Here is a 27,501-nt window from a genome sequence, read left to right as displayed (position 1 = left end):
TTCGAATAGGTAAAAATGCCATTTGGTCTAAAGAATGTTGGGGCAACATATCAGAGGGAAATGAATACTATTTTCCATGATTTGATTAGAGGATACCTAGAGTGTTACATTGATGATATTGTTGTAAAGTCCCAGTCCATGGAGGAACACTTGGTTCACTTGGAAGCAACTTTTGAAAGAATGAGAAAGTTCAAGTTGAAGCTTAATTCTCGCAAATGTGCTTTTAGTGTATCAGCTGGAAACTTCTTGGGGTATGTAGTGCACAAGAAGGGAATACAGATTGATCAAATTAAAGCCAAAGCCATCATTGAGGCCAAGCCTCCATCGAGTAAGAAAGAAGTACACAAGTTCATTGGTTAGGTTAATTTTTTTCGAAGATTTATTTCTAACACTACAGAGAAAACTAAAGTATTTTCTTCTTTATTGAAATTGAAAGATGAAGAGGAGTTTGTGTGGACAACAAAGCATCAAACTGTTTTCGAATGAATTAAAGCCTATTTGGCCAAGCCTCCAGTGTTAATGCCACCAAAGAGCGACAAGCCCTTGAAGTTATACATTGCTGCAACAGAAGATTCATTAGGAGTTTTTCTAGCCCAGAAAAATGAAGAAAGTAAGGAGCAAGCAGTTTATTACCTTAGTAGGTTTTTAAATTCTTATGAATGTAAATACTCAGCTGTAGAAAAGCTGTGCCTTACATTGTACTTCGTAGCAATGAAATTGAGATATTATTTTTTGCCTATTATTGTCTTGGTAATTGAAACTACAAACTTGGTTAAGTATATGTTATCTAGACCTATGTTGAGGGGAAGAATTGGCAAATAACTATTAGCTTTATCAGAATTTCATCTAGAATATGTCCTTGAAAAGGCAGTAAAAGGGAAAGTTTTGGCTACCTTCTTGGTAGATCATCCATGTCAAACAGAAAACCAGGAGATAATAGATCTTGGTATGGTCAATGTTGAGCCATGGCAGATGTGGTTCGACGGATCAAAGGCCAATAGTTTGATTGGAATTGGTGTTTTAATTAAGTCACCACAAGGGGTAGAAACCACTCATGGTTTCAGGGTTGATGAAATTACTTGTTCAAATAAGCAAGTTGAATATGAAGCTCTAATAACGAAACTGGAAAAGCTTATTGGATTACAAGCTCATGCAGTTGATATATTTAGAGATTCTTAATTGATAGTCAACCAAATGAAAGGAATTTTCAAATGTCAAAGTGTAAGCATATTACCATATTATGTTATCGCAATACATTTGCTTTCTCAGTTTCAGATAGAAAACGTGACTTACATCCCAAGGTACATGAATAACAAAGCCAATGATGTAGCTCAGGAGGCTTCAAATTTCAGAATGAGGGATGACACTCAATTGAACATAAGTTAAGCAACATATCAAAAATTAATACCACCTTTAGGTAAAAGGAATGTGGTGTTGGAAGTCAATCATAATGACTTACATGATGAAGATTGGAGGCATCCAATAATGCAGTACCTAACTGGCCCATCTTCGAAAGCCAGTAGAAAGATCAAATTATAATTTATTAAATATATAGTGTATGGTAATGCTCTTTACAAAAGAGGAGCAGATGGATTATTATTGGAATGTCTAGGGCCGAAGAAGGCATTGACAGCTATGGCTGAAGTTCATAAAGGCATTTGTGGTGCGTATTAGCCTGGTGTGAAGATGAGATGGTTGCTTCGAAGGAATTTCTACTATTGGCCAACCATCCTTAAAGATTGTATAGAGTATGCTAGAGGTTGCCAGGCATGCCAAAAACATGGCATGATAAGACATGCACCAATAACTGATTTACATATAGTTGTGAACCCCTGTCCATTTAGAGGTTGGGCTATGGATATGATACGGAAAATGTATCCACCCTATTCGAAATACCATTGTTTCATCCTAGTGGCCACAGATTACTTCACTAAGTGGGTTGAAGCTAAACTATATAAGGCTGTAGATCGAACAGAAGTTATTGGATTTATTAAAAATTTGATTCACAGGTTTGGCATTCCACAAACCATAATTGTAGATAATGAGACTGTATTTGATAGAAATATGGTAAAATCTTTCACAACAGAGTTTGGAATTAGCCTTGTTAATTCTATCCCTTATTATGCACAAGCAAATGGTTAGGCAGAATCATCTAATATGTATTTGAAAAAAGGAATACAGAGATTGTGGAAGACAATCCTAGGAATTGGCATAACTTGTTGTTGGATGTATTGTGGGCTTATAGGACTTCTCCAAGATCAAGTACAAGAGTTACTCCTTATGCTTTAGTATATGGGCATGAGCAGTGTTGCCTATGGAGATTAATATTAGGTCCTTGAGGATGAAATTCTAGGATCAGTTAGCTTCTGAGCAGTACTATCAGAGCATGTTCTTGGAATTAGAAAGTGTGAATGAAGCTAGAATTTTGACATTAAATAGTATTCTTTTCCAAAAGAAGAAGGCAACCAAAAACTATAATAAGAAGTCAGGCATATTAGCTTTGATAAAGGTGATTCGGTATGGAAGAAAATACTTCTAATAGGAATTAAAAGCCATAAGTTTGGCAAATGATCACCTAATTGGAAAGGACCATATCAAATTCATAGAGTCTTGCTTGGGGGAGCATACCATTTGTGCATCCTAAGAAAATTAATGGCAGGTACTTAAAACCTTATCATCCAATTGAGTGGGAAACACAAGGAGTGTGAGAAATGCTAAATAAACACAAAAAGCATCAAAACACTTAAACACTATATAAGGATTTCATTTCATATAGAGTTGAGTACATGCGGCTATAAATTGCCCCAAAAATCAGTACAATGTTTCAGTTGTTCCCTTATAATTGATTCTCTACTCTTAAGGGATGGGAACAACTGAATGGCTGTAGCCATGTTCTGCCTTCGATCAACCTGCCCTTGATTAGTGATTTGCAGCTTTGTAGCAGTTCGATTCAAGACTAAATTAACTGCTGATAACTCTTCTTCTAATTGAGCCTTCTTCTCCAAGAACTGGGCTCGAAATTGAGAAGTAGAGGAATGTTGTCCCTTCAATTCAGACACCTGGCCATGTATATGGGAAACAAATTCCTTGTCTTTCAATAGCTTCTCCTTTGCAGCTTTGGCAATGTGGCAGATGTTGACATAAAAATCTATAGTAGTTGCTCCCTGGGACAAGTGACTTGAAATAGCCATGTTGGATTGCTCAATGACCTTACAGCACTGGAGGAAACCATTCTTGATGATAGGTCTTTGTAAGGCTTTGAATGGGATCCTTGAGAATGATGTCAGCAATTCCAAACAGGTGCCTAAGTCCAGTGCAGATAAAGAAGCCCTACTAATTGTTGAAGATCTCTAAAAAATTTCCAAGAGAGAGTCAGTCAGAACCAATGGCTCAACTTCATTACTGGTTGTTGGAATGGTAGAAGGTAAGTCAAAAAGGCTAGCTAGCCTAGCTTCAAAAATGTCTATCTCTTCCACTAAGATTGGAGGTGCAGAGAGGTCTCTAGTGAAAGGAAGAGATGGCTATATAGGGATAGGAGAGGAGGTTGAAGTGTCCCTAGTAGTGTCTATAGTCTTGGCCACCAGTAAGTCAAGAAAAGAAGGACTGGAGCTGGATGGTGATGGTGGACAAAGAATTGGTGAGCTACCAGTGTCTTCTCTGGGAGTATCAGCTATCATTGAAGATGAAGTGATAACCGGGACCTCCTCAGATGGAGAAAGAGCAGCCAGGACTATAGGGAGAGTGAATTGGGTTGAGATGAAGGTTAAGTGAGGCACATACAGAGTTAGGCCTAGGTATAAAGGGACAGGGATGTTTGGCCTCAAAGAAGATATGGAAATCGTAGAGCTAGGAAGAAGGAATACTGTTTGAATAGGCTCTATACTCATAGGCACTTTTATGGGGCTTTTCTTTTTTCTTGGCCTTTCATCTGTCGAAGGAGAATGAGGTGGAATAACTTTTTCTACAAATCAGAAAATAAGAAGCAGTGGTAAGTTTTGTTGCTAGAGCTTTGAGAAAGGAAATCATCAAAGAAACTAAAGGGAATTACCAGCCTCAGAGGTAGTGGTGTTAATGATTGGAGAACTGTGAAGAGCATAGTGTTCAGCAATCTGTCGCCTCCTTGCAGTTTCACTTTGAAGTGCATCAGCAGCAGTTGCCTCATTCCTTAATACCTTCTGTTGTCTTCTTTTTTTAGACCTTTGAAAAACTACCAATTCTTTGGACTGCTCTTTCTCTACTGCCTTGGCAGCTACTTGATGAGTGGGGTCATCAATGAAACCAGAGAGAGTGACTGTTACTTTCTTCCTCCTCTTGAGTGGGGTTTCTTGTTCCTTTTCTATAGGGATATCAACTGCTTCCTCTTCTTTAGGATCAAGCACAAGCTTTCTTTCCTTTTGATGTCGTTGCTGTTTATCTTTAAGAATACTTAGTGCTTGAGCCCTCTGAGGAGAGTCTACTGGTGAAGTCTCTGCATCAAATAAAAGCTATAAATAAAAGAGCTAAGCATTATATAAAAATAAAAAAAAAAAGGAAAAGAAAGATAAGGGGTGTATGCCTTTCTTCAAAGCAGCCCTAGTAACTCTAGGAGGATGAGAAGGAGAGGCAGAAGGAGCATTCTCTATGGTAACAGGAGAAGACGATGGGATGGTAGGAGTAGTAGAAGGAGTGATGATCCCATTCCCTTTAGGCTGGGCCTGAGAAGAAAAGTCTAGACTCACTAATAGATCTTGAGGAGGAATGAGTGTACCTCCATATTTGCTGACCACCAGTTCTGGTACCTCTTCAGTACAGTGCCTTGTGGGATGAAGGGAATGAACTAAAATTCGATTAAGTCCTGAATTAATTTGGAGGTTGGCTTCTCTAACCTGGATCTTTGCACCTTCAGGTCTCTAGTGGCAAGATTGGGGTTAGTTTGACTGCAAAGATGAATAGGGATCCCTTGGGTAAGCCCAAATTGCTTGGCAAATTGAGCAAGGTAGTAGGCTTCTGCTATGCATTTGTAGGCTCTAGGGTTTAAAGTGCCAATAAAAAGCTCTCTTGGAGTTAAAAGAGAAGCCTACATATCCCTGTGCTGGGGCTGGGAATAGTTTCTATCAGCCAAGAAAGTCCTCAACCAGGCTGGGCCAATATTAGTTTCGAAGGGACAGAAGAAGGTATGAGAATGAGGGGAAGCTGGGAGTTGATGGAAAAAAGTAAAATAATAGGCAAAAGTGAAGGGATAAAGTGAAACTCTGGCATATTTTATTCCATAAGAAGTAGGGTTTGATAGTAAAAATCTCAAACACCTAGAATGCAAAGAAGTGAAATAAGTAAAAAGTTAGAGCTGTAGTATCTAGGTGGCCCCCCTTGATTGGCATCTAAAGGTTTTTTATAAAATTAGGAGCAGGCTTTATACCCATGGCCCAGAGCATATGGAGCTAAGGCTATTTTCTTCCCTAAAGCTAGAGCCTTAGTAAGAGGAGCAAACTCATGCATAATCCTCTGAGAAAAAGTACAAAATAAGAATTTACAAAGCCAATACAAAAGAAAGGAGAAGAACTCTCTGTCTGACACAGGGCCTTCCCTTGGGTTTTCAGAGTGTACAAAATCACTGAAGGAGGAGTTCAAAGAAAGGATGAAAAAAGGCACATTATGATCGGGATAGTCAGGACTAAAAGGAGTGCCAATAGGGGATAACCCTAAGAGATAACATATATCTAGAATGGTAGGGGCCATCATACTGCATCGAAATTGAAAAAAATTAAAAGAAGAATTCCAAAAACATAATACAGCAGGTATAAGGAAAAGGTCTTCAGGAATAGAAAACCTGGCCAGTTGAAGGGCATCAAGGAGGCAGAGTTCCTGAAGGTCAAGTGTCCTAGCGGCGACAACTCGATCATACCATTCTTTTCATTCAAGTCTCATTGTGGGCCAGCAGAGGTGGGGTCGGTTCAACCTCCAGCTTCCCCAGTCAAGGTTCAACTCGTAGAGTAAGCAATGACCCTCCAAACGAAGGTATAAGGCAGGGAGCTGAGCAGGGGCTTCTCTAAAAATGGGTCCAAGTACGTACTCTCCTTGAGCATAACGGCGAGGAATAAGGATGAGTCCATCAACAGCACACCTGTCACCAGCTTTGTATTTTTTACATTCTTCATTGATAATTCTCGTTAAAGCTATAGAGGGACTCATACACTCAACGGCTTGCACTTTCAGAGAAGCCATTACTGAAGAGGTGAAAGAGGAAGGTGGATGAGAAGTGAAAAGTTGCAGACAAGATCAAAGGGAGAGAAAGGAAATTTTGGGCAAGTAGATAGGTAAAATACGAAGGAAATGGGTTTTTAAACTTTTCTGTCCAAAAGTTACCCGAACAAGCTAAGTGGGTCAGGTGGATCCGAAATGATTATTTCATTGTTTGGATCCATGTGAAATTAAAACCCTTATTTTAAAATGCAGAAGGGTCCTAAAATTAAAATGAAGAGAGTCTCTGGAGGGAAACATATGTTGAATATCCAGCTTGGCAACCTGTAGTTGGCTTCAAAGTCTATATAGGTCTTTAAAATAAGAGGCTGGCTTCAAAGCCTGAATGTCAAACAGTCAACTAAGACTTTAGGAGCAAGCAATTGACTTCAAAACAAGTATCACGTCCCAAATTCAAGAGTAATTGGGATTAATTTGGTTCGAAAGACTTAAAGGCATGGCTTTAGGCTTTTAATGAAGGATGAAGTCCATCGAAGAAGCCTTTTGTAAGAACATGGTTCATGCTTGATATTTTGAACTTCAAAGTGATCAAACATTACGAAACCAGTATTTGGTCAAGTAGTGACGAAACTCAAAAGAAACTCACTCTTTGAGAGTAAGCGGGGTAAGGAAAATTCTATACTTCAAACCACGTAGATTGTGTTTCGAAGCAAAATTGGTTAATTCGAAGCTGTTAGTTAAACAAGAACAAATTATGTTAACCATATAATTAGGATGTAAAGCAAAGGTTGCCCTTCTTAAGAGAAAATTCCACACTTTGGAAGTATTTGAGTTAGGCTTCAGAGCAAAATTGGTTGATTCAAAGCTTCTTTGAACATAATAAGGAGTTAAGTCACATTAACCATACAATTAGGCATTCAATTATAAATATAAAACTAGATCATGGCAGATGAAATTTGAAAAGCCCAATTTTATTGATGAGTAATATTTACATTGGGAAGGCTCATTTTGCTACATTCTCAATTTCATAAAAATAAGGGATGGACAAAGTTACAAGATCATGAAACTTAGTCCAGCAAAACTCAATAAATGTATACTCTTTAGCTAATCTATTTTCTATTTTCTATCCTATTCAAATTTGGTCTGTCTAATTGGTGAGCCCTTAATTGGAAGAAGAGTTGTTGGGCTTTCATTTCAAATTCTGTTTGCTTAAGAGCCTTCTCTGTCTTATCCATCTCCTTTTCCTCATGTGCTTCACCTATAATGGCATCTTCTCCATACTCTAAGTCTTGGTTTTTGAAGTTCTCATATTCTTTTAGGAGATTCTTTGCCTCGTATTGAATTTGGATTCGAGCAGCAAAGGTTTCATCCAGTACTTCACTAGTAGTAGAAGCATTGATGTGCTAATTGAGTAGGAGAGGAAGTTGATCCAGGAAAGCATAGAGCTTTGCATGGGCTACGGGGTTGAGGAGATGATTGCGAGAAATAATGTCACAAGCCCATAATAGGTTCTTGTGAAGGATTTCATCTCGCAGGACTTCAAAGGACAAATGGGAGAAAACGGCAAGCAGGGTCTGAGCCCTATATTGCTGGTAAGCAGTTGGAGGAACTAGAGCTTGATAAGGAGCGAAGCATTGACTCTCGAAGAGGGTGAGCCTCAATTCCTCAATCCCATTTGGATTGAAGGACAGGAAAGGAGCAGTGAGAGCCTCTCTGAATGAAGATGGGAATCCAGGTTTGTTCACACACTCAAGTCAATCAGAGAAGCAGAGTTTTTCTTTTTTTGGCTAGGAGTGCAGGACTGATTCCTAAGGCTTCATCAGGGTGTGGAGTCCTTCTCACCATTCGAGACGGCAAAGTAGAAGTGTACCATGCTGAAAGCAAGTTGTCATCAAGGCTGCATAGACGGTCGAAGGGAACGTATGGATACACTATAGAGTTGCGCATGGAAGGGTGGTCTGCAAAAGGGTCATCGAATTCAAGAAATCGATGATGAATGCGCTCCCTCATCTGAGGTTGAGTAGGAGTAAGCCAAGCTCCCTAGCCAAAAGTGTTAGAAAAGGAAAAAGCAGCAGCCTCATCCCATGCAGAAGGTTTTGTGGCAGAAGAAGAACTTCTAATATCCATTGTTGCAAAATCTTGGTCTAGAGAATTGTGAACAGTAGGTTCTTGGTCCAAAGGTCGATGATTTACAAAAGCTTCCATGACTTGAATAAATGGAAGTGGATAGGTGTGGCTAATAAATGCATGAAAGTTCTTTCGAGGACGAACATCATTATCTAATAACTCTTCGTATGCTTGATCTATGTAAAAAAAGGTTTGCTTGGCCATGAGAGCTGTATCAGCTTTTTCGAATGCTCAGATAGTGAGAGATGTTCAAGGCATAAAAGAGAATTTAATGTAGTGCAAATACTGCAAAGATGGACGGCAGTTGCATTTTTAAGAAGATGCAAAGCCTATGCACGTCCTAGAACGTGGGTAAAGTACCTTGATCCGCTAATATCACCAAGTATTGGGTACATTAGTGCGGGGGGTAATGTTGGCTGTATAATTTGTAAAAGCCAATCACAATTCAACACGTGGCACGAAGAGGGCAAATTAGGGAGTCAATAAAAGTTGCCAACCAAAGTCAGACACGTGTCAATCCGTATTGGTAATAATGGATCTACGTAGCACTGGAACAATCGAGGGATATAAGGTGATGTAGCCTAATGGTTACTCACAAAGTTTAAATTCAAAATCAGAAGGGACGCCTAACTGCGAGAGTGGCGTAGCGTGACTGACTGTGAGAAAGCATGTTTAGAAATCATTGGAGGACATTTCGACGATGGAAAGCCCACTTCGACGCTTATCATTGAAAAGTATAAATAACAGAAAAGGTCCCAAAATAAAAGACCCAAACTCAGCTCCAGAAATTAGCTTATTAACTTCATTTTTCCTTCTAGTTTTTACAGTTCTTTACATTTCTGCACTTCAATTCCTGTACTGCACTTCATTTCCTAGGAGTAATTTCAAATAGCTTGTTGCTGTAAATCTCTACAAAATTGGGTTAGATCATTGTAAGTTTTTCATTTTACTTAATGAAATTCAGATTCTGAAATTGTTCTTCACTTGTTATTTACTAAATTCTCCTAAAGAAGCCGCCAGTAAAAGTCCTCTTCATTAAGGCTGAGAGAACTATAACACAATCGTCTGATAATTGGTTAGCAATTAATATTCTATAAGGACTAATTGATCCTTGCTGGCATGCTTAAAATTACATTATTAACCTTCGAAAGCCTAAAAGCTAACAAACTCTCAACAGGATAATGACCTGGATAAGGTCAATTCTGTTCTTGATGAAGAAGGTAATTGGGACACTGAAGCTTTGGAGAACCTAGTCAGTAGTCAGGAATTGCAGGAAATTCTCAAAATTCATAGGCCCAACCCAGGTTTGTTACATACACAGATGCTCCTTATTGGGTTGGTTCCACCTATGGCAATTTTATAACTGCATCTGCTTACAAGATCATTGCTAATCATCAGCTCAATGGTAGGGATTGGAATTGGCTATGGAAAATCAAAGGTTGCGTTTGGTAGAGTTTTCTAAATATGATTTGAGAATAGAGTTGTATTTTGAGTTTATGAGTTTTGGAATTATGATTTGAGTGTAGAAAATTTGTTTGGTTATGGTTTTTGAATAGAGTGTTAAATTGAGTTTTGAATTGTATGTGGAATTGAGTTTTGAAAGTTTGATGTGACATGTGAAATAAGAAAATTTGTTTGGTGATGAGTTTTCAAAATAGTTTTCAAAACTTAATTCAATATATAATTGATAATTAAACACACAACTCACAACTCGATATCCGTGTTTTTGATCAACAGTCATAACCAAACTATTTTTAAAATAATCAAATAAAAAAATGAATTTTTTTTCAATTAATTTTTTTTAAATAAATTTTTTGAATAATTTTTTTTCAAATAACTTTTATGTCAATTAATTTTTCTGTCAATTAATTTTTTAGGCCTGTATAAACATTTTGTTCAATACATTTCTAATATTTTTCAAATATTTTGTTCAAATCAACATGTTTGGAGATTACATATTTATAAAAATTAACAAAAACCAATTTATTAAATTTTTTTAAATACAAACCAAAACGTAAACATTACCAAACATTTTACCAAACGTTATCAACATTTTTTCATTTGTTAAATTTTATCAATTTAACAAAGAGTTCTTTATCTTGTACCATTTTTTTAGCTTCATTATTGTCCCTCACTCCTGCCTCACCATGAAGCTCATATTAATGGGGGCTATTGATTGATGTATTTGACTATAAAATGACTAACTTGCCCCTCTTTCATGGAATGTCAAATTGCTATGTAAGTATAAAATGAAAAGGGCAATAGTGTAATTTCACTCATGTAATTGACCCCCCTCTCTCCTCTGATGGTTGTCAGTTGGTCACTGTTTAATAAAGGAAAAGAAAAAAAAAGGCCAAAAACTGAGCCACAGATTGTCAGTGACCTGTATTCAAAAGAAAAGAAAAATAAATAAAAAACGCTATAAGTCAGTATTCGATGAAAATAAATAAATAAATAAAAAAGCAACTTATGGAATTGAGGCTTTATATAAGTCAGCATCTTCATTTGTTTAACTACACCATCTTCACCATCTTCATTCCAACAACTTTAGCAACTTCTTCAATAAACAATATCATAAATTCAACGTAGATATCCGTGTAAAAGAAGAGACGAAGAGCTTTCATAAGAGGTTAGTTTGAACCAGAGCTTCATATTCTTCATAGCTTCACAATTTCAGAGCTGAGTTGCACAAAGCCAAATATTTCAGCAAATGGGACAACCGGCCGGTCAACCGGCTTCACTCCGAGCTTCCCCCAGTTTGGCTATCTGTTGCTTGCCTTTTACACCAACAGCAGAGGCTCAGTTTGGCTATTTGTTGCTTTTTTTTTTCACACCATTTTCATACATTTTGCTATACATCTTTCATACATTTTTGATAAATTTTTCTTAACTTTTGCAGTCATCATGTCGAGAACAAAAAGAGCAAGACCTGAACATGGCGAAACCTCTAACCCTTCACAACGTCAACAACATCAACAACATCATCGCTATCCAATTATTGATTTTCTCACATACAATCACGAACAAGCTTATTCAAATTTTACCAACTGACCAATTGTTACGGGAAGAAATGTAAATCTACCTTCTCAATATGATCCACTGTTGCTAGGCAGACTGGATACGATGTGATGGTTACCTTTAATTAATTTACAACAAAAGGTATATCCCCGTCTTGTATATTTATTTTATCTTCACTTGAGACCTACTGAGGGAGAAGTGGAACTGTGTAGTCTGACCTCTTATGTGAAAGGTAAAGTAATCACACTGAAACCCTACACTTTGGCATAAATTATTGAAGTTTAGACAGGGGATTTGCAATGCCATTTTCAGACTGAGTTTGAGTTAGCTAACATTGTTGGTGATATAACTGAGGTTTATACCACAATTTGTGAGAACCGATTTACCGGCACTAATTTACAAGTAAGACATTTAAAACCCCACCTTCGTATTCTTCATCGATGGATAGTTGAAAATGTCACTCCCAAAAAAGGACATTTTGATGTTGTTCCATGTTTTAATATTTATTTGTTATATTGTTTTGAAGTTGGACATACATTAGATTTATGCTACATATTACTGAAGGAAATGATAGTTGCAAATCTTGGTACTCTCAGTGGCCGATCACTACCTTTTGGAGCTTTGTTAACTAAAATTTTCAAAGTGCATCATGTCAGCCTTGAAGGTGAAGTAGATGTAAAAATCACTTCATCAATTTCAGAGTATACACTGACTCGAGCTAGTGGTGCTAAAAATTTACTAGGCTCTATTAATTTTACAAATGAACCAATACCTGATCCGGAAGACCCCAATGACAATGTCATGCCACCAAATCAACAACCCCAATACTGGACTGATTATTTAGCGTTAGAACAAGAACGGTACAATCATCGCCTACAATGGGAACAACAAATGGCTAATCAGGTCAATACATTGGGTAATCGGTTCGATGAATTTACTGCCGCTCAGAACTCATTAATTCAACAATTGGTGAGTTTCGTGTAGACTCTGGGAGACGTGATGAAGTGACAAGTAACCGCATTGATCAGATTGAGCATCGAGTCACTCAAGTGTACCATCACTACTTCCCTCCACGTCCACCACTACCACCACCTGACAATGACACTTAATTTGTTTCGATGAGCGATTAAATGGTTGACACATGCTGTAGTTATTTTTTTTTTCTTATTTTGTTGTAATATTTTGTATTAACATTATGAATAATAAATTTATGGTGTGCACTTTAAAATTAACCAGTGATAACGTATCCAATTGTGAGTTGTATTATGAAGTGAAGATGCCATATGCATTTTTTTTTATAAAAAAAGTGCATATTATACATCTCCCTTAACTGATGCACAAATGTTAACTCCAATAACAATTACAATTTTCGTCTACAACATCATAAAAATTAGTAGAAAAATTAATTTGAAATTAAAATTAATAAAAAAATTAATAAAAAAAATTAATAGAACAATTAAAATTAATAACAAAACCATTATTTGAATAAAATGAAAAAAAAAATAAAAAAAAAAATTCGTTTAAAAATTAATAAAAAAAATTAATAGAACAATTAAAATTAATAACAAAATCATTATTTGAATAAAATGAAAAAATTTTTGTATAAAAATTAATAAAAAAAATTAATAGAACAATTAAAATTAATAACAAAACCATTATTTGAATAAAAGGAAAAAAAATAAATAAAAAAATTTCGTATAAAAATTAATAAAAAAAATTAATAGAACAATTAAAATTAATAACAAAACCATTATTTGAATAAAATGAAAAAAAAATAATAAAAAATTATTTCGTAAACTAAACTAAAACACTCTCTATTAAACAGAATGAACATCGTCAACTACAAGTTTTGCATGCATCATTCAACCATCAATCAAAAAAAGTATTTGCCCCTACATATTATACATTGCATCAACAACATATTAAGTGTCTTCATCCACGTAATTATATTTTGTTGATTGACAATGTGATGCTGTTTGGGAAAGGAATTTGATTTGGGTTCCCTTTCCTTTAATTGCCATTTAGCCCAATCCTTGTCTTCATTGTCAGTTATCCTACAAAAAGAGAAAAAAAAAGTCATTAAATTCACAATTACAAATAAAGTGGGGGAAGTTATGTAATAAAGGTGTCATAATGATTGAAACTAGTAAAATAATTATACATTTCAAATCATTAATCACTATGAAATTCACTTGCCTTGTTCACATCACAAATCTAGCCATGGCCAACATGATTTTGCCACATAGCAGTAGCAATTGCATCCCTAAAGTTCGATTGGTACGTCAACCCATGTCGTGACATGTCAACATAGTCAGCATGGTCTCCAACAAACCCGTCTGCTTCCGCTTCTGCCGCCATTTCATTATTAGCTTCCATGAAGAATGGATCCATATCTGCATGCAAACGTATCCAATTGTGTAGTACACAACATGCAATCACAAGAGGGCCTTATCTTGTAGACTTGTAATTTGGCATGGACCGCAATATTGGGAATCGCTTCTTCAGAACACCAAATGTTCTTTCTGTGACAGTGCGTAACGACAAATGTCGATGGTTAAACAATTCCTTGGAACTAGAATAATAACGGCCATGAAACTCTTGCAACTGATAGCGTTGGGAACGAAATGGGAAAATAAATCCAGGCATGTTCGTGAAACCAACATCCACTAAATAATACTTGCCTACATGTAAATAATGTATGCACTGCTCTGTCAAATAGATGTACACAAAAATATTTTCAAAAAATGTACAGTGTGTTATTTGGTGACACTCACCATGGGGTGGGTGTGGGAACTGTAGATCAGCTCTTGTAATAAAGTCAACTAAAATAGCATTGTCGTGAGCGCTACCTTCCCATCCAGAATTAATAAATATGAACAATATGTCAAAATCACAAGCTGTGAGTACATTTTGTGATACCGTAGATTTGCGACCGCGGAATGTATTTTGTCTTGAAGTAGGGACTTATGCATCCACCAATGTGCCATCGATAGCACCGACACAATCCTACTTGAAAGATATTTGTTTGACATTAAAAGAGAAACAAACTTGGATATTACTTTTATAACATAAAAACAAAAAAATATCGTTTCTTATTGTTATTGAAAACTTACAGAACAAACATATAGTCATACCTTGAACTAGGGAAAAAACCTCCTGTCATTTAAAATTTTTGCTGGTATCTCGTCTTGGTTACGTGGTTTGATAACCGTTGATACAAGCTTGCAAAGTGCCCGCATAACAATTTTGACGTGCCGACAAATAGTTTCTGTGGAGTGTTGAAATCTATCAGCCAGTAGTCAATGGCGGTCATTTTGTGCGAAAGTGTATAAAAAAATTCCAAACGATTCCTTGACATTGATATGCATATGTTCAGTATCGATAAAGCCATTTTGAAGTAAGGTGTCTTTCAATAAAATGAATGTTTGTGTATCCATTCGGATAATGTCCATCATTGTTTCTAGATGGCCATTTAATAAACTGAAGATTTAATCATCACTTTTGAATGGACAAGTTTGCTGCGGTCGTCTGCTACTTGACGCATTCATATGGTCATGCATAAAAGCAATCATCAAAAAATCCATAAAATCTTCAATAACCTCATCCTCCTCTGATGAGATCTCCATTGCATTGTTTTCTGTGTCAAATGACATATTATTTCATCTATATCATAGTAAAAGCATAATTATAAAATAATGTTTGACAACATGCTAACTATTACCATTATTGGTCAAACTGAATTAACAAGTGGTTACATTTAGTCGGCCTTAGTCATTTACTAGCATCCACTAAAATATACACGCGAAGAAAATTTGTTTAATATGTAGTCATCTTGTCATAAGAATACAGACATGAAAGAACGCAGAACAATACCACAACATATTGATGTAAAACAGAAACAAGTTAAGAATTCAATACAAATAAACATACGAAGATGGATAAAAAAGAGCATATCATGGGATGAAAAAAAATAATAAAAAACAAATCAGGAATCATCAAATCATTTTGCACAACGACAAAGAGAATCGCTGACTCAATCAAAACATAACTTCTCACTTAACTGCAAAGCTAGGATCATAGCTAGGCGCATATGGATAGGAGTACGCATAAAAAACCTTCGCCATTCCTTGTCTTTAAATAGTGTCAGTGCCCTAACGTACTGGGCTGGTGGTATGTCCCCAAGCTCCAGCAATGCATCTTGACGTGTATCAAGGGAATACTCATCACCACCTGCACTTACAGCCTCTATGTCAGTTGATCGTGCACGTAAATGTTCTGTTTTTTTCTTGTACGTAGGTAGTGAAAGCTGCACACACATCATCGAACCCACTTGATCGTGACTTTTTAGAATGACCACTGTCAGTTTGGATATTTGTAGGGCCTCTCTTGTGACTTTTGCCCTTCGTTGGATCCATGTATTCATCGCCGAATAAGTCAACAGGAATGGCTTCAGCAGCATTACTCCCACCAGCTTCAGGGTTCCAAAATTTATTAAGCATTTCATCTTCTTCATCTGAGTCAAGGGCTCCTTGTGTGGATGCACGAGACAAGGCCTCTGTGGCACAACAATTTTCAACAATTTTCGTCATTTCTTGGAAATACTCAAATCCTTTTGTCCTAAATTTCTTTACATTTTTTGTAGCCTACAACAATTGAAAATATCGAAAATAAGCATACCGTACATGTGATGAAATGTTACAAAAAAATTTGAAAATGGTACAGGTTAATGAAAAACCTTATCCCAAAATTCATTGGGTGCAACAATAGTTCCTACAATGGGATCCCATCCCAGACGTCTGTGCCTGCAGTCGCTTAAACGTTTGGTAACCAGCTTTCAATCGCTGATATTTTTGTCGCACCTGTTTTGATGTATATCGAAATCCATATAGATTTTGCAACTGATTTACAAAATGATTCCAATGCCTAATTGTCCACACAGTACTACGGCCTATTGTTTGATTTTTTTAACCTCTTTTCTCAACATGTTTATTAACTTTATTTCAATTATGGGCGTCCACATTTGTATCCTGATTGTCATCTGAATTGTTTCCATCCATCTAAAAACACACAATTTAAATTTAAACCAATCTGAAGTGGATATAAAAAAATTATAATGCAAAAATCAACTACAATTATTTATGTCAAAGTGCGAATCAAAATTAATGTTTATTTGAACTTGTTAAATAGTGTTAGGAAAAACAGATTAATTGAAGGGAAAAACAGATACAAAATAAAAATAAGATAATATTGTCTGTAAAAAGTTTGTGAAACAAGTGTACACAGTAAAGAAATAACCAGAAATAAGCAAAAGAAGAAGAGCAGAAGAAGAGAAGCATGAAATGGGGTGCTCGGCTGGGTAAGCATAGCGGTCGACCGGTTGGATGACCTGGGGGACGACTGGCCAGTTGTCTTGGCGGTTGACCGGCTCAGCTTAAATAGTTCAAATAGTTTAGACAGATCAGAAACCATTTCCATACCCATTTCGACTTCTTAGAAACCATTTCAGAACCCATTTCTACATACCAGATGGATTGAAGGATATACGTACTAGATCAGTGGGAGTTGAATAGTTGTCACCGGTGATGGAGTGGGTACGGTGAGTGAATGTGCGCTTCTTTGGTAGTCATCTAATTCGAGAATAGGTTTGACAAATTTGACCTGTGACAAAAAAGATTGGAATAAAATTGGGGATGTTTTAGAAAATCAGTGAGTTGTAAAAAAAAATTTGGAAGATATTTGTGATTTATTTGACCTCAGTGTCGTCGTTGTTTGGTCCTGGAGAATGAATCTTCCACAACGCACAAACTGTAACTCACTTGATTTTTGGGAGATGGTATGGGTAGGAAGGGGGTTCACATAAATAGTTTATAAAATGGTCTCAGTTCACAAGAATGAACGTGACCCGTGACGAATCATCAGCTGTGATCTTTCAAACAGAGGAAGACGAGTAGATCAGTTCAGCTTTAAATTTCTTTTTGCACGTGAACGTTTTCAGAAATGAAGAACATGGAAGGCTTTTCAGAAATGAAGAAGACTAAAGACACGTTGGAAGCTTTTGACAGTGGAGAAATGAAGAAGAAAGCTGCCAAACGGGAAGTCCAAATGTATTTTGAATGATATGGTGGAATTGTATTTTCAAAATCATATCCAAACGTGAAGCGCGAATGATATGGTGGAATTGTATTTTGAGAATACAACCAAACAGAGCCAAAATTTCCCATAAATTGAAATGCTTTCTCTAGACCATTTTGAAAGGGAGATTGCTCACCAATTATATGAGACTTGTAAGAAACATGGTCCTCCATTGACTTGTGTCCCAGGTGTGGCTTAGCAAGTGAGGACATGAACCATCTTCTCAGAGAGTGCAATACATCCAAGGAAATCTGGATAGAATTAAAAAATGTTAATTGGTGGGAGGATAGATGTGGTCAGCTTCTCTCTGAATGGGTTATCTCTAATTAGAAAAACAAAATTGTATTTTTTGGGTAAGAAATGGTACCTTGTTTTTATTGTTACACTTCGGCAAATTTGGAAGGATCACCACAAATTGGTTTTTGATAATCAACTTAACCCCATTCAAGTCAATCTAGAAAACATAAGAAATTATGTTAATGAGATTGATGAGGCTTTCCAATACCCTCTTCACCCTAGCCGTTCATAACCTAGACTAGCTAATTGAAGTTTTCCATCTGCAGGAAAACTCAAGCTGAATGTAGATGGTTGTTCTAAGGGTAATCTAGGTCAAGCAGGGTATGGAGGGCAGCTACAAGATGAAATTGGTGTTCGGATCTGAGGCTATTATGTCAAATTGGGACATTGTTAAAGCGTTGGAGCAGAACTGTGGACCATATATCTAGGTCTCATTGTCCTTTTCCAGAAAGGTACAACGAAGATGGAGATTAACTGATTCTAAGCTAGCAATCAACCAAATTCAGATTGTTCCATGCCACAACTCACCATACAAAGCCCTCATAGAAGATGCAAAGTTCCTTTTGAAGACATGCAACTGCTCACTTCAACATACACTTATAGAGGGCAACAGATGTGCAAACAAGTTAGCCAACATGGGTGTAGCACAAGATGAGCATGTGGTGCTACTTGAAGATCCCCCTGAAGAAGTGAAGGCTTTGGTCATAGATGATATCACTGGAGTTCGTGTTGAGAGGGATTAGCCCTCTAGTTTATGTGTTTGTTTATTTTTTCGTTTCAAACTCTTGTTCTTTGACTTTCCGTTAAATTAAAAAACAAGAAAAGAAAGCTTTGACAAGTTTAGCTTTGCCATAAAATTCTTTCAAATAATCAAAGACAGAACTCTTGATAACACTTCAAACTTTCTTCGCAATGTTACCTGTCTGGACTTGGTGCTTTAACTCTATTGCAATCTTTTACTACTTGAAGAATTTCAATTTTAGGGTTACACGATTTGTTGTCAATTCACTACTTCAGGAACACAAACAATTGCGCTTCAAAGTAGGCCTATTGCAATACCTTTCATCAAAGAGCAAAGAAAAGAACTTCGCGACTTCAACTTTAATACAAGATCGCTCTGCTACAACATCTCCATTAACCTTGATAGATTTGATGAAATTCTTTCTATATTTGTAATTGGCTAGAGCATGGAAAAATTTCATGTTTATGTCCTTGTTTTGATCCATAATTGTCTTGATTTTTGCGGCCAAAAAATTTAATTCCATTTTCAAGCTTCCCATAGTTGCCTGAAATCATTGATCTTTTTGTCTGGGACTCTAGTATTGCTTTTGTCAAATCATGTAAATTTCTTTTTCATACTTTTCTATGGCCATCTATATGTTATTTTGCTTCTATTGCTTGCAGTGCTTTTATTCTCAATTGCAAATTGGTGTGTGATAAAGGACTTGTATCTATATACTATTATAATTGTAAAATATTGTTATCTTATTAAGGGAAAGTTGTAATTTTTTTTCTCATTTTTTTTTTGATTTTGTTTAATTTTTGTTAATATGTGTCACAATATGATTGATCTATAAATTAATTTTAGATTCTTAAAATAAAATTTTAAATTTAAATTCTTCCTTAAATTATGTTACCATAATTGAAATAAAATCAATATTCATTCCTTAATTTATACATCCTTTATTAAATTATCAATTTAAATTCTTCTTTAAATTATGTTATTATAATTAGAACGAAATCAATATTTACATGTGTCATAATGATATGTTATAATTTTATTGGTCTAAACATAATATGTCATTAAATATACATGTTCAAATTATTAATCACTATTAAAAGTTTATATTTATATTTTTTGTTTTAAATTTTATTAAAAAAATTATATCCTTCTAAGCTAAAAGTATTTGAACAATAAATTTTTTTAATACAAATATTTTTTTAAACAAAAGACAAAAATATTAAGAAAATGAATGAATATTTTTAACACTTGCCAAACATAGTGGATTTTGTTTAATTTTTTTTAATCTCAATTGTCAATTAAACAAATTAAAATTAAAAAAAAAATTAGCTTAAATAGTTAAGTGACTTTTGCTAAAATCAAATAGAAATAAACATTATTTTTTCTATTAAAAGTGATGGTCGGTGAAACTTTATATATAAAAAAATGGGAGTTACAGGTAATAATTTATTATTCTAGTAATGCTACATATCTACACTTTCACCTATAATGATGTGGCTAGGGAGTTAAGCTCGTGTTGTATGGCAAATCATGGGCTCAAATTTGCTAAAAAATGACTTTTGCTAAAACAAATAAAAAAAAATGATTTTTTAATAAAATGTGATGGTTTGTAAAATTTCTTTTTTTATTAAAAAATAAAGATTATATGTGATAATTTATTGATCATCTAGAATTATTTTCAGATCAAACACTAACAATTTACACTTTTGGTGACCAAATTTGGCAATTAAAAGGAATTTAGTCGCCAAAAATGTCTCTTTTGGCGACTAAAAAATGTATTAGTTGGCGTTGGTTTAGGGTATAGCTATTAAAATTTTTTAGTCGAGATATATTACTTATTGGCAACTAAATTTATTTCTAGTTGGCAAAAATTTCACTTTTCGCGACTAAAAAGTGTATGGCAACCAAACAATTTTGTCGGCAAATATTAAGTTTTAGTGACAAAAAATAAAATTAGTTGTGCTATATTGCTTTTTCCAACCAAAAGAAAAATTAGTCGCCAAATTAAACTTTTGGTGACAAAATAGAATAGTTGTCAGATATATTCATTTTTCGACAAAAACCTAAATTAGTCGCTAAAGGTGAGAAGTTTTTAGAGGGAAATCATTTGCTGCTCGCCCCTTTCTCTGTTAGACAAAACATGTAATGGCAATGCAAATTTTAAACTTTTTATTTGGATTCTAATTCTATGAACTTTTAAAAACAGTTTCACAATTCAGAAGCTTATAAAATTTTTATATGATTTTGAATCTAGTATCTTGGGCAAAATTTCTAGAATGAAAGGATGAATATTTAATTTTATAAAATTCATGGACTTATCAGTGTTTGATAAATTGACGTAACAGAATTTTTATGATATAATTTCAGTTTTATGTTTATTTTGAGTGTTAGACCATAACTTGAGATAAAGTTTGTTGGGTGTAGTTTGATATATATATATGTGGGCCATGTTTGGTTTATGAGTGGAAATTTAATTCAAGAGCCATGATTTAGAATTAATTTAATTTGAGTTAATATAACCCATGTTTAACTGTTTGGTCATTTATAATTGTGTGAGTGGTGGGGACCATCTTGAGTCCATTTAAAGTATTTTGTATTATAATCTCAATTAGAGATTTATTTTAGACGGTTAAATTTCATTCATTTTGGATCCAATTGATTAAATTATGTCTCATCTATAATTGTTTGTTATTGTTATCATAAGAAAGCTACGAATATTTATGGTATGTACCATCTAACGAAATATATATCTTACGGTGAGAAAAATTACATCATTTTGTTAATTATATTATAAAATATTAAGGTGGTGTTAAAATGATTTTAATCAATATATATAGACATGTATATATAGATGAATATATATATATACACATAAATTGAGAGGAGTAAACCACGTGGGCTGCCCCCCTCTTTTCCCTTTTCTTTATCTTTTCCTTCTTTTCTTTCTTTTAAGTAGACTATTTCAGTCTGTCTCTTTGTCTCTCTCTCTCTCTCTTGGCTCTCTCTCTCTCTTTCTTAAATTTTCACCATTGTTGCTCAAGTTTTAACCTTAGAGTAGGAGTCCTTATAGTGAGATTTTGCACAATCTTTGTAAAGGGAAGTTGGAGAGCTCGCCACACTCGTCGCAATGGTAGTCTCGAATTCTTGATCTGACAAGCTTTGCCTTTTTCAAATTTACTTTTCTTTACATTTTGAGGTAGAGATTTCTTTGATTCTTTTCAATATATCATTATAGATGGATATGTGGTACTTTTTATTGAATTAAAAAAAAAGGGAGTTTATAAGTGATTTTTCAAAATACATGTAGATGAGATTTAGGGTTTTGAATCATATAGTTTAATGTTATATTTTGTTGTTGATTATGGAAATTTGAGCTAATAGAACATGTTTATGATGGTTGGAATAAAAAGTCCTAATTTTTAATTTAATGTTTATGAGAATGAAAAGAAAAGATGATTTATTTATTTATTTTATACATAAATATTGAGTCATGTTGATTTTTTTGTGAATAAGAAATGTGAAATGAAAAGAGAAGGAAATTTAAATGGTTGATCTTGTGATGTCTTGGTTGGTATATGATGAATTGATGCTATTAAAAATTAGTTGTGAAGTCTAAAATGAAAAACCATAATTTTTATTGATGGTTATGTAGTACAAAAAAGTTTATGTTTATGAATAGTTGAGCTAGGTATTGTTCTTGGTCAATTAAAAAAAAATGTGATAGTTAAAAAGTAATTAATAGATTATTGTAATAATCATTGTGAACTAGAAATGGAAAGTAGAGAGAGAATGAAATGAATGATTATCATGAAATTGGCCTACGTTGTAAATATTGGTGATTGAAAATAGTGGAATCAATTGTGGACATTACGAGATGATATAATTTTAATCTAACTCTAGACGATATTGGTAATATTGAGGTATGGAAATGTTATCACAATCACACTGTCTTATTTATATTATTACTATTAAATGCTTAGAGGTTTTGTCCTTGGCCATTGGTGGAGGACAGTATTATTTGTTGTAGAATTTATAGCGATTCTGGTTTTGAACCGACCTTTATTATATTTTGGACTTGGGTTTCTTGGTTGAATATAGTATCCATATCTTGTTTTCCTCCTTTAACTCTTTGAATTTGAGCTTTGGAATATGTTGGGCGTGTTTAGAACAGGTTGGTTATTAGTTGGTCTGGATTGTTGTTGCCTAGATTTTAGCTTCTTCGCTCGAGCGAGGCTTTTTGCGCTCGAGTGAGCCTTGTGAAATTTGCTTCTTCGCTCGAGCGAGATTTCTTGCGCTCGAGCAAGCTTTGTGTGCTCTCAGTATTTTTCCCAGACGCAAAATTTCTGGGAAGGTAAAGCTCTTCGCTCGAGAGAGGCTTCTTGCGCTCAATCGACGGTGTGCGTCTGTAAAATTTCTAAAGGTATGTATTTTGCACTCGAGCGACGCTTCTTGCGCTTGAGCGAGGTCACTTGTTGTGTCTGGTCGCTCGAGCGACAACTCCTTCGCTCGAGCGAGCCTCGCGTATATCAGTTCGCAGCAGAGTATTTTTACATCACTTTTTGATCTCTTTTCTCACAAAAACCCTAAAACGGCTCCTTCTCTCTCTAAAACCCAACTTCTCTCTACAAATCCCCTAGAATCTAAGGGTCTCTACTCTACTCCCTTTGAGAAAAAGATAGAGCATCTCGTGGGCTTCCATTTGATCCGAAAAAGGTGGAGCTTGGTCGTCTTCAAAGTTTCTTCCATTTCTCCTTTGGGCTTTTATACTTGAGGTAGGGATATTCTACACTTCATTATGGTTTTTAACCTAGTCATTCATTGTTATGTATAAATGATGAGATTTGGGAGTGATTTGGGTGAAGTTAGGGTTTGGATCTAATTTGAAAGAGGGATTTCTATGTTTGGATCTATGAATGAAAATGGGGTTTTGAATATGAGGCTACCTTAGGTTAAAATGGTGAATTTCGCCTTGGGGTTGATATTTAAGAAGGGGAAAATTTTCCCTAATTTGTGTTGAATAATTATTTTGTATAAATAATGAAATTGATATGGGAAATATGAAATTGGGAGGATGTGTGAATGAATGGTGTAGTTGGATTTGATAAATCACTCACCTATGGAAATTTGATAAACTATTTGTTATAAAAATTGTATATCTGTTTAGAAATATCTATATTGGGCTATCGGTGGAGGATAGCCATGATTGTTGTAGAAAATGCGTAAGAATTAGGTGAATTGAAATTAATCATTTAAATTATGTCATTGAATATGACGGTATGATTAAATCATTGAATATGTGTTATGGATAGTCATTGTATGTGACGATGCTTTTAAATACATTGTATATGTATCATTGTTTGGGAGGAGATAAGGGATGTACTCCATTGTTTGGGAGGAGATAGGGAATGGACTCAATTTATAATTAAGTTGGTCGGAGTGTCCAGGGTGAAAGTCCCAAAATCTTGTGTATAAATGGGTGCCGATTCCCTCGGATGAGAATTCCGTAAAATGGAAAAATTGCATTGTTTGAACAATGCTTGTATTGATTTGTGAACCACTAAGTTGTAGTCTCATTTGGGTTGTATAGATAATAATGAACTTGACTCGAAATGAAATGAATTAACTTGAAATGAATGAGTGGAAATGAATTGAGATATGGATATCAATATTGTATGGTCATGGGAAAAGAAATGTAAGTTGGTCATGAATAGTGAACATTTGTCTGATACTTATATCTTAGTTAAACCTCATATATTGCGTTAGTCTATCTCTACTGGGCTTTGGCTCACCCTGCTTGGGAAACCATTTTCAGGTACAAGTGATATGCTCCCTCCAAGGATATAGCTAGGAAGGACTTAGGAGCTGAAGGCTCTATTTGATTATTTTTGTGTGTGTAAATGTTTATTCAAGCCAAGGGCTTTATATGTATAGAGCTTATGACTCTCTTTTGTTGTAACCAAGTATGTCTTGGAAAGATGTAAGACCGTAGGGCATTTATTTTGTCGTTATTAACAAATGTTATGTGCTGTAGATTCTGAATGAATATCTATGAATGTATAATGCATGTAAGACCTTCTATAATATAAACTCTTATAAATGAAGTATATTAGTTGTATTATATTTTGGGGGCATTACAAAATTGATGTGAAATAGGTTGATATGAAACCTTATGTGTTGTTGATTAACTGCATAATTACGTAATCATATGTGAATGATTGGAAGGAAATTGAGATGCATGGGTTATGGAATGTGGTTGTGCTATATAGAGGTAACACGATCTTTCCGGCTAGCAATCGGTAAAGTGGACTGATCTGCTATATAGAGGTAATGCGTTCCTTCCGGTTAGCACCCGGTAAAGCAAGCAGTGCTATATAGAGGTAATGCGTTCCTTCTGGCTAGCAACCGGTAAAGCAGGTAGACGTGGGTCTTGGAGAGATTACGGTGGTAATATAGGGCTTGGCGAGACCACAAGTTGTTTATTTTATTGTGAGATTTTATTGTTAGTGTGTGTATATTTGTAGAGATTATTGTTAATGAAAATATGTATTGAGAATATAGTTAAAGTTGTGTTATGAAGTGGATTGATTCTTATGAGGTAGATTGATTCTATTGAGAATGTAATTGTTATGTTTATTAGTGTTGTTTGATGTAAATGAGTAGCACGAAAGTACAAAGGATTAATTGTGAATTGATTTTGAAAATAAAATACGTGATGAAATCATTTGGATTATAAAAGAAGAGTCGTAGAGTCGTTGAAATGGTTAATTTGTGTGTGATATTCGAGATGTGACTTCAGTTTGGAAATCTTTGAATTGAAAATAATGAGATACGAAAGTCTGAAAAATGGATTTTTCTTGAAATGATAAAGAATGATTCTTTTGAGAAAAGTATGCGTACGTATGTATATTCTAGATATGAAAAACAACACTATATATATATATATATATATATATTTATTGAGTTAGAACATTAATGATCATATATATCTATAATATAATATTGTTTAGAATCATTGGGATCTCTACTAGACATTAGTGTTCATCCCACGTTGTTAACCATTTTTCAAGTGAGAAGTTTGGAATATTATTCAAGACCATGGAGTCTCCTTATTTGTTGGCCACGGGGTCTATTACTTATATTATTGCAATAAGGGCTAATCCATTTTTATTTATTTATTTATTCTTCTAGGTAAGCCTAAGGGCTCATGTTATATATTATTGTAGTTGAATAGTTCATCACTGTACATACGAGACAGAACTTTATTGATTAGCTATTTATTCTTGCTTCTGTTTTTATTATTATGGAAATGGACTATAATCAATGATTAGATAATAATATTCGAGTAATAAAATTTGGGGCGTTCCAAAACAACTTCTTTAAACCTCTCACACACAAATTGTCCTTCACTATCAAACCTCACAAAAAATTATCTTACGGCAGCCCACCATATGGAGGACATCGCTACGGCCACCACTGCAAATCACCACCGCCACACTCGCAGATCACAGGTTCTCTCTCTCTCTCTCCCCTCTCTCTCTCTCTTTCTCTCCCTCTTGTACTCGCTCTCTCGCTCTCGGTCTATCTGTATGTCTCTCTTTCTCTCTTGTTCGAGCTCCACGCTCTTAGTCTCTCTCTGTCTATGTCTCTGTATCTCTCTCTCTCTCTCTCTCTTCCTCTATTTCCCCATTTTTTTGATTGTTGCTTTAGGGTTTTATATGCTTGATTCAGTTTAATTTCGTGTTGATTTCTGAAATGGGTTTGGTTGCTGTCGATTGATTTCTAAACTTATATGGGTTTGATGCTTTAAATAAGAGTTTGATTTTACTGGTTTCATACATTTTCCCCTCTTTTTCCTTTCTCTTTCATTAGTTTATTGAATAGATACAGCCACACATAACAAGTCGACATAAGTGTTGACTATAAGTTTGTTGCTGATATATTCATTTCAAAGTGTAACTAATTCAGTTTTGAAAGTGCTCCATGTTTAAGAGGGATAGAATGGGTGCATTTGTTTGATTTGTAAAATGAGAATCACAAATGGGGAACTCTTTGTAATTTAGGGTAAATTACAAATACACCTTTGAAAATATTTTGTTGAGAAAGTATACCAAACAAAAAGCTTGTTTTCTATTATTATTATTATTATTTTTTAAACAACAAGCTCATAACTTCAAAAGAAGAACCCATCATTTCCGTATCATTTTCAATTTTATACAAAAACAAAGTCTTGAAAATTCAAAAATAATTTTTATTTTTATTCCTAAAAATTGAGTTTAACCAAACAAGTTTATGTTTCACATTGTGTAATAAACATATAGGACTATTCAATAATTTTCCCTATTCAAAAGACAAGTAAAAATCACTGTTCATCTTCATGAATCACAAAGTTTCATTTTTGCACATTATGATTCTTGTTGTGTACCTTCTTGGCCACTAAAACATGTTTTGTACTTCTAATGTCCATTTTAAATTTCGTTCACTAAAAAAAATAATATATTACAAATGAAATATCATTAATTATTGTGAGAGAATAGTTAGTTCATTTCAATCCAAATTTTTGTCTACCAAACACTACCTTAGGATTTCTAATCCTAAACATGCAAGTTGGAATTGCTTGACCCTAAAAATGTTACACATTCAATAGAAACTTATCTGTTTCCAAACTTCTATTGTCAAATATTACATTTTAGGAAAGACCCTGAAAGTGTTACACATTCAATAGGAGCTTATCTGTTTCCAAACTTCTATTGCCAAAGGATACATTATAGGAAAGAAGACTGTAACCATTTTCACAAGTGAATATTTGCTCCCATCTTTGCTCAAGTGTCTCATCATAAAACATTGATCTTTTCATCTGTTTTCCGTCTTTAATATTTTCAAGTGAATATTTGCTTCCATTTATTTTCTATATTATTCACTTTTTCATTTAATTTTCTTTCTCTCTACAAATTTCAATCTAAGCACACCCTGTACAGACACCTAATTTTTATTTATTTATTTATTATCAA

General features: G+C 34.7%; 1 long non-coding RNA gene across 1 annotated transcript; it reads left to right on the top strand.

Annotated features, from left to right (window-relative positions):
- The first annotated feature begins 21,447 nt into the window (after nucleotides 1–21,447).
- On the top strand, nucleotides 21,448–24,611 carry LOC145799180 (uncharacterized). Its single transcript, XR_014341198.1, has 2 exons — nucleotides 21,448–21,689; nucleotides 24,306–24,611. It is a non-coding gene; the product is annotated as an uncharacterized LOC145799180 (long non-coding RNA).
- The last annotated feature ends 2,890 nt before the right edge of the window (nucleotides 24,612–27,501 follow it).

Source organism: Camellia sinensis, chromosome 9, assembly GCF_055761805.1.
Source record: "Camellia sinensis isolate YWXY chromosome 9, ASM5576180v1, whole genome shotgun sequence".
Classification (NCBI taxonomy): Eukaryota; Viridiplantae; Streptophyta; class Magnoliopsida; order Ericales; family Theaceae; genus Camellia; species Camellia sinensis.
Note: the sequence above shows the minus strand (reverse complement) of the source record. Positions and strands in the feature narration are given on the sequence as shown.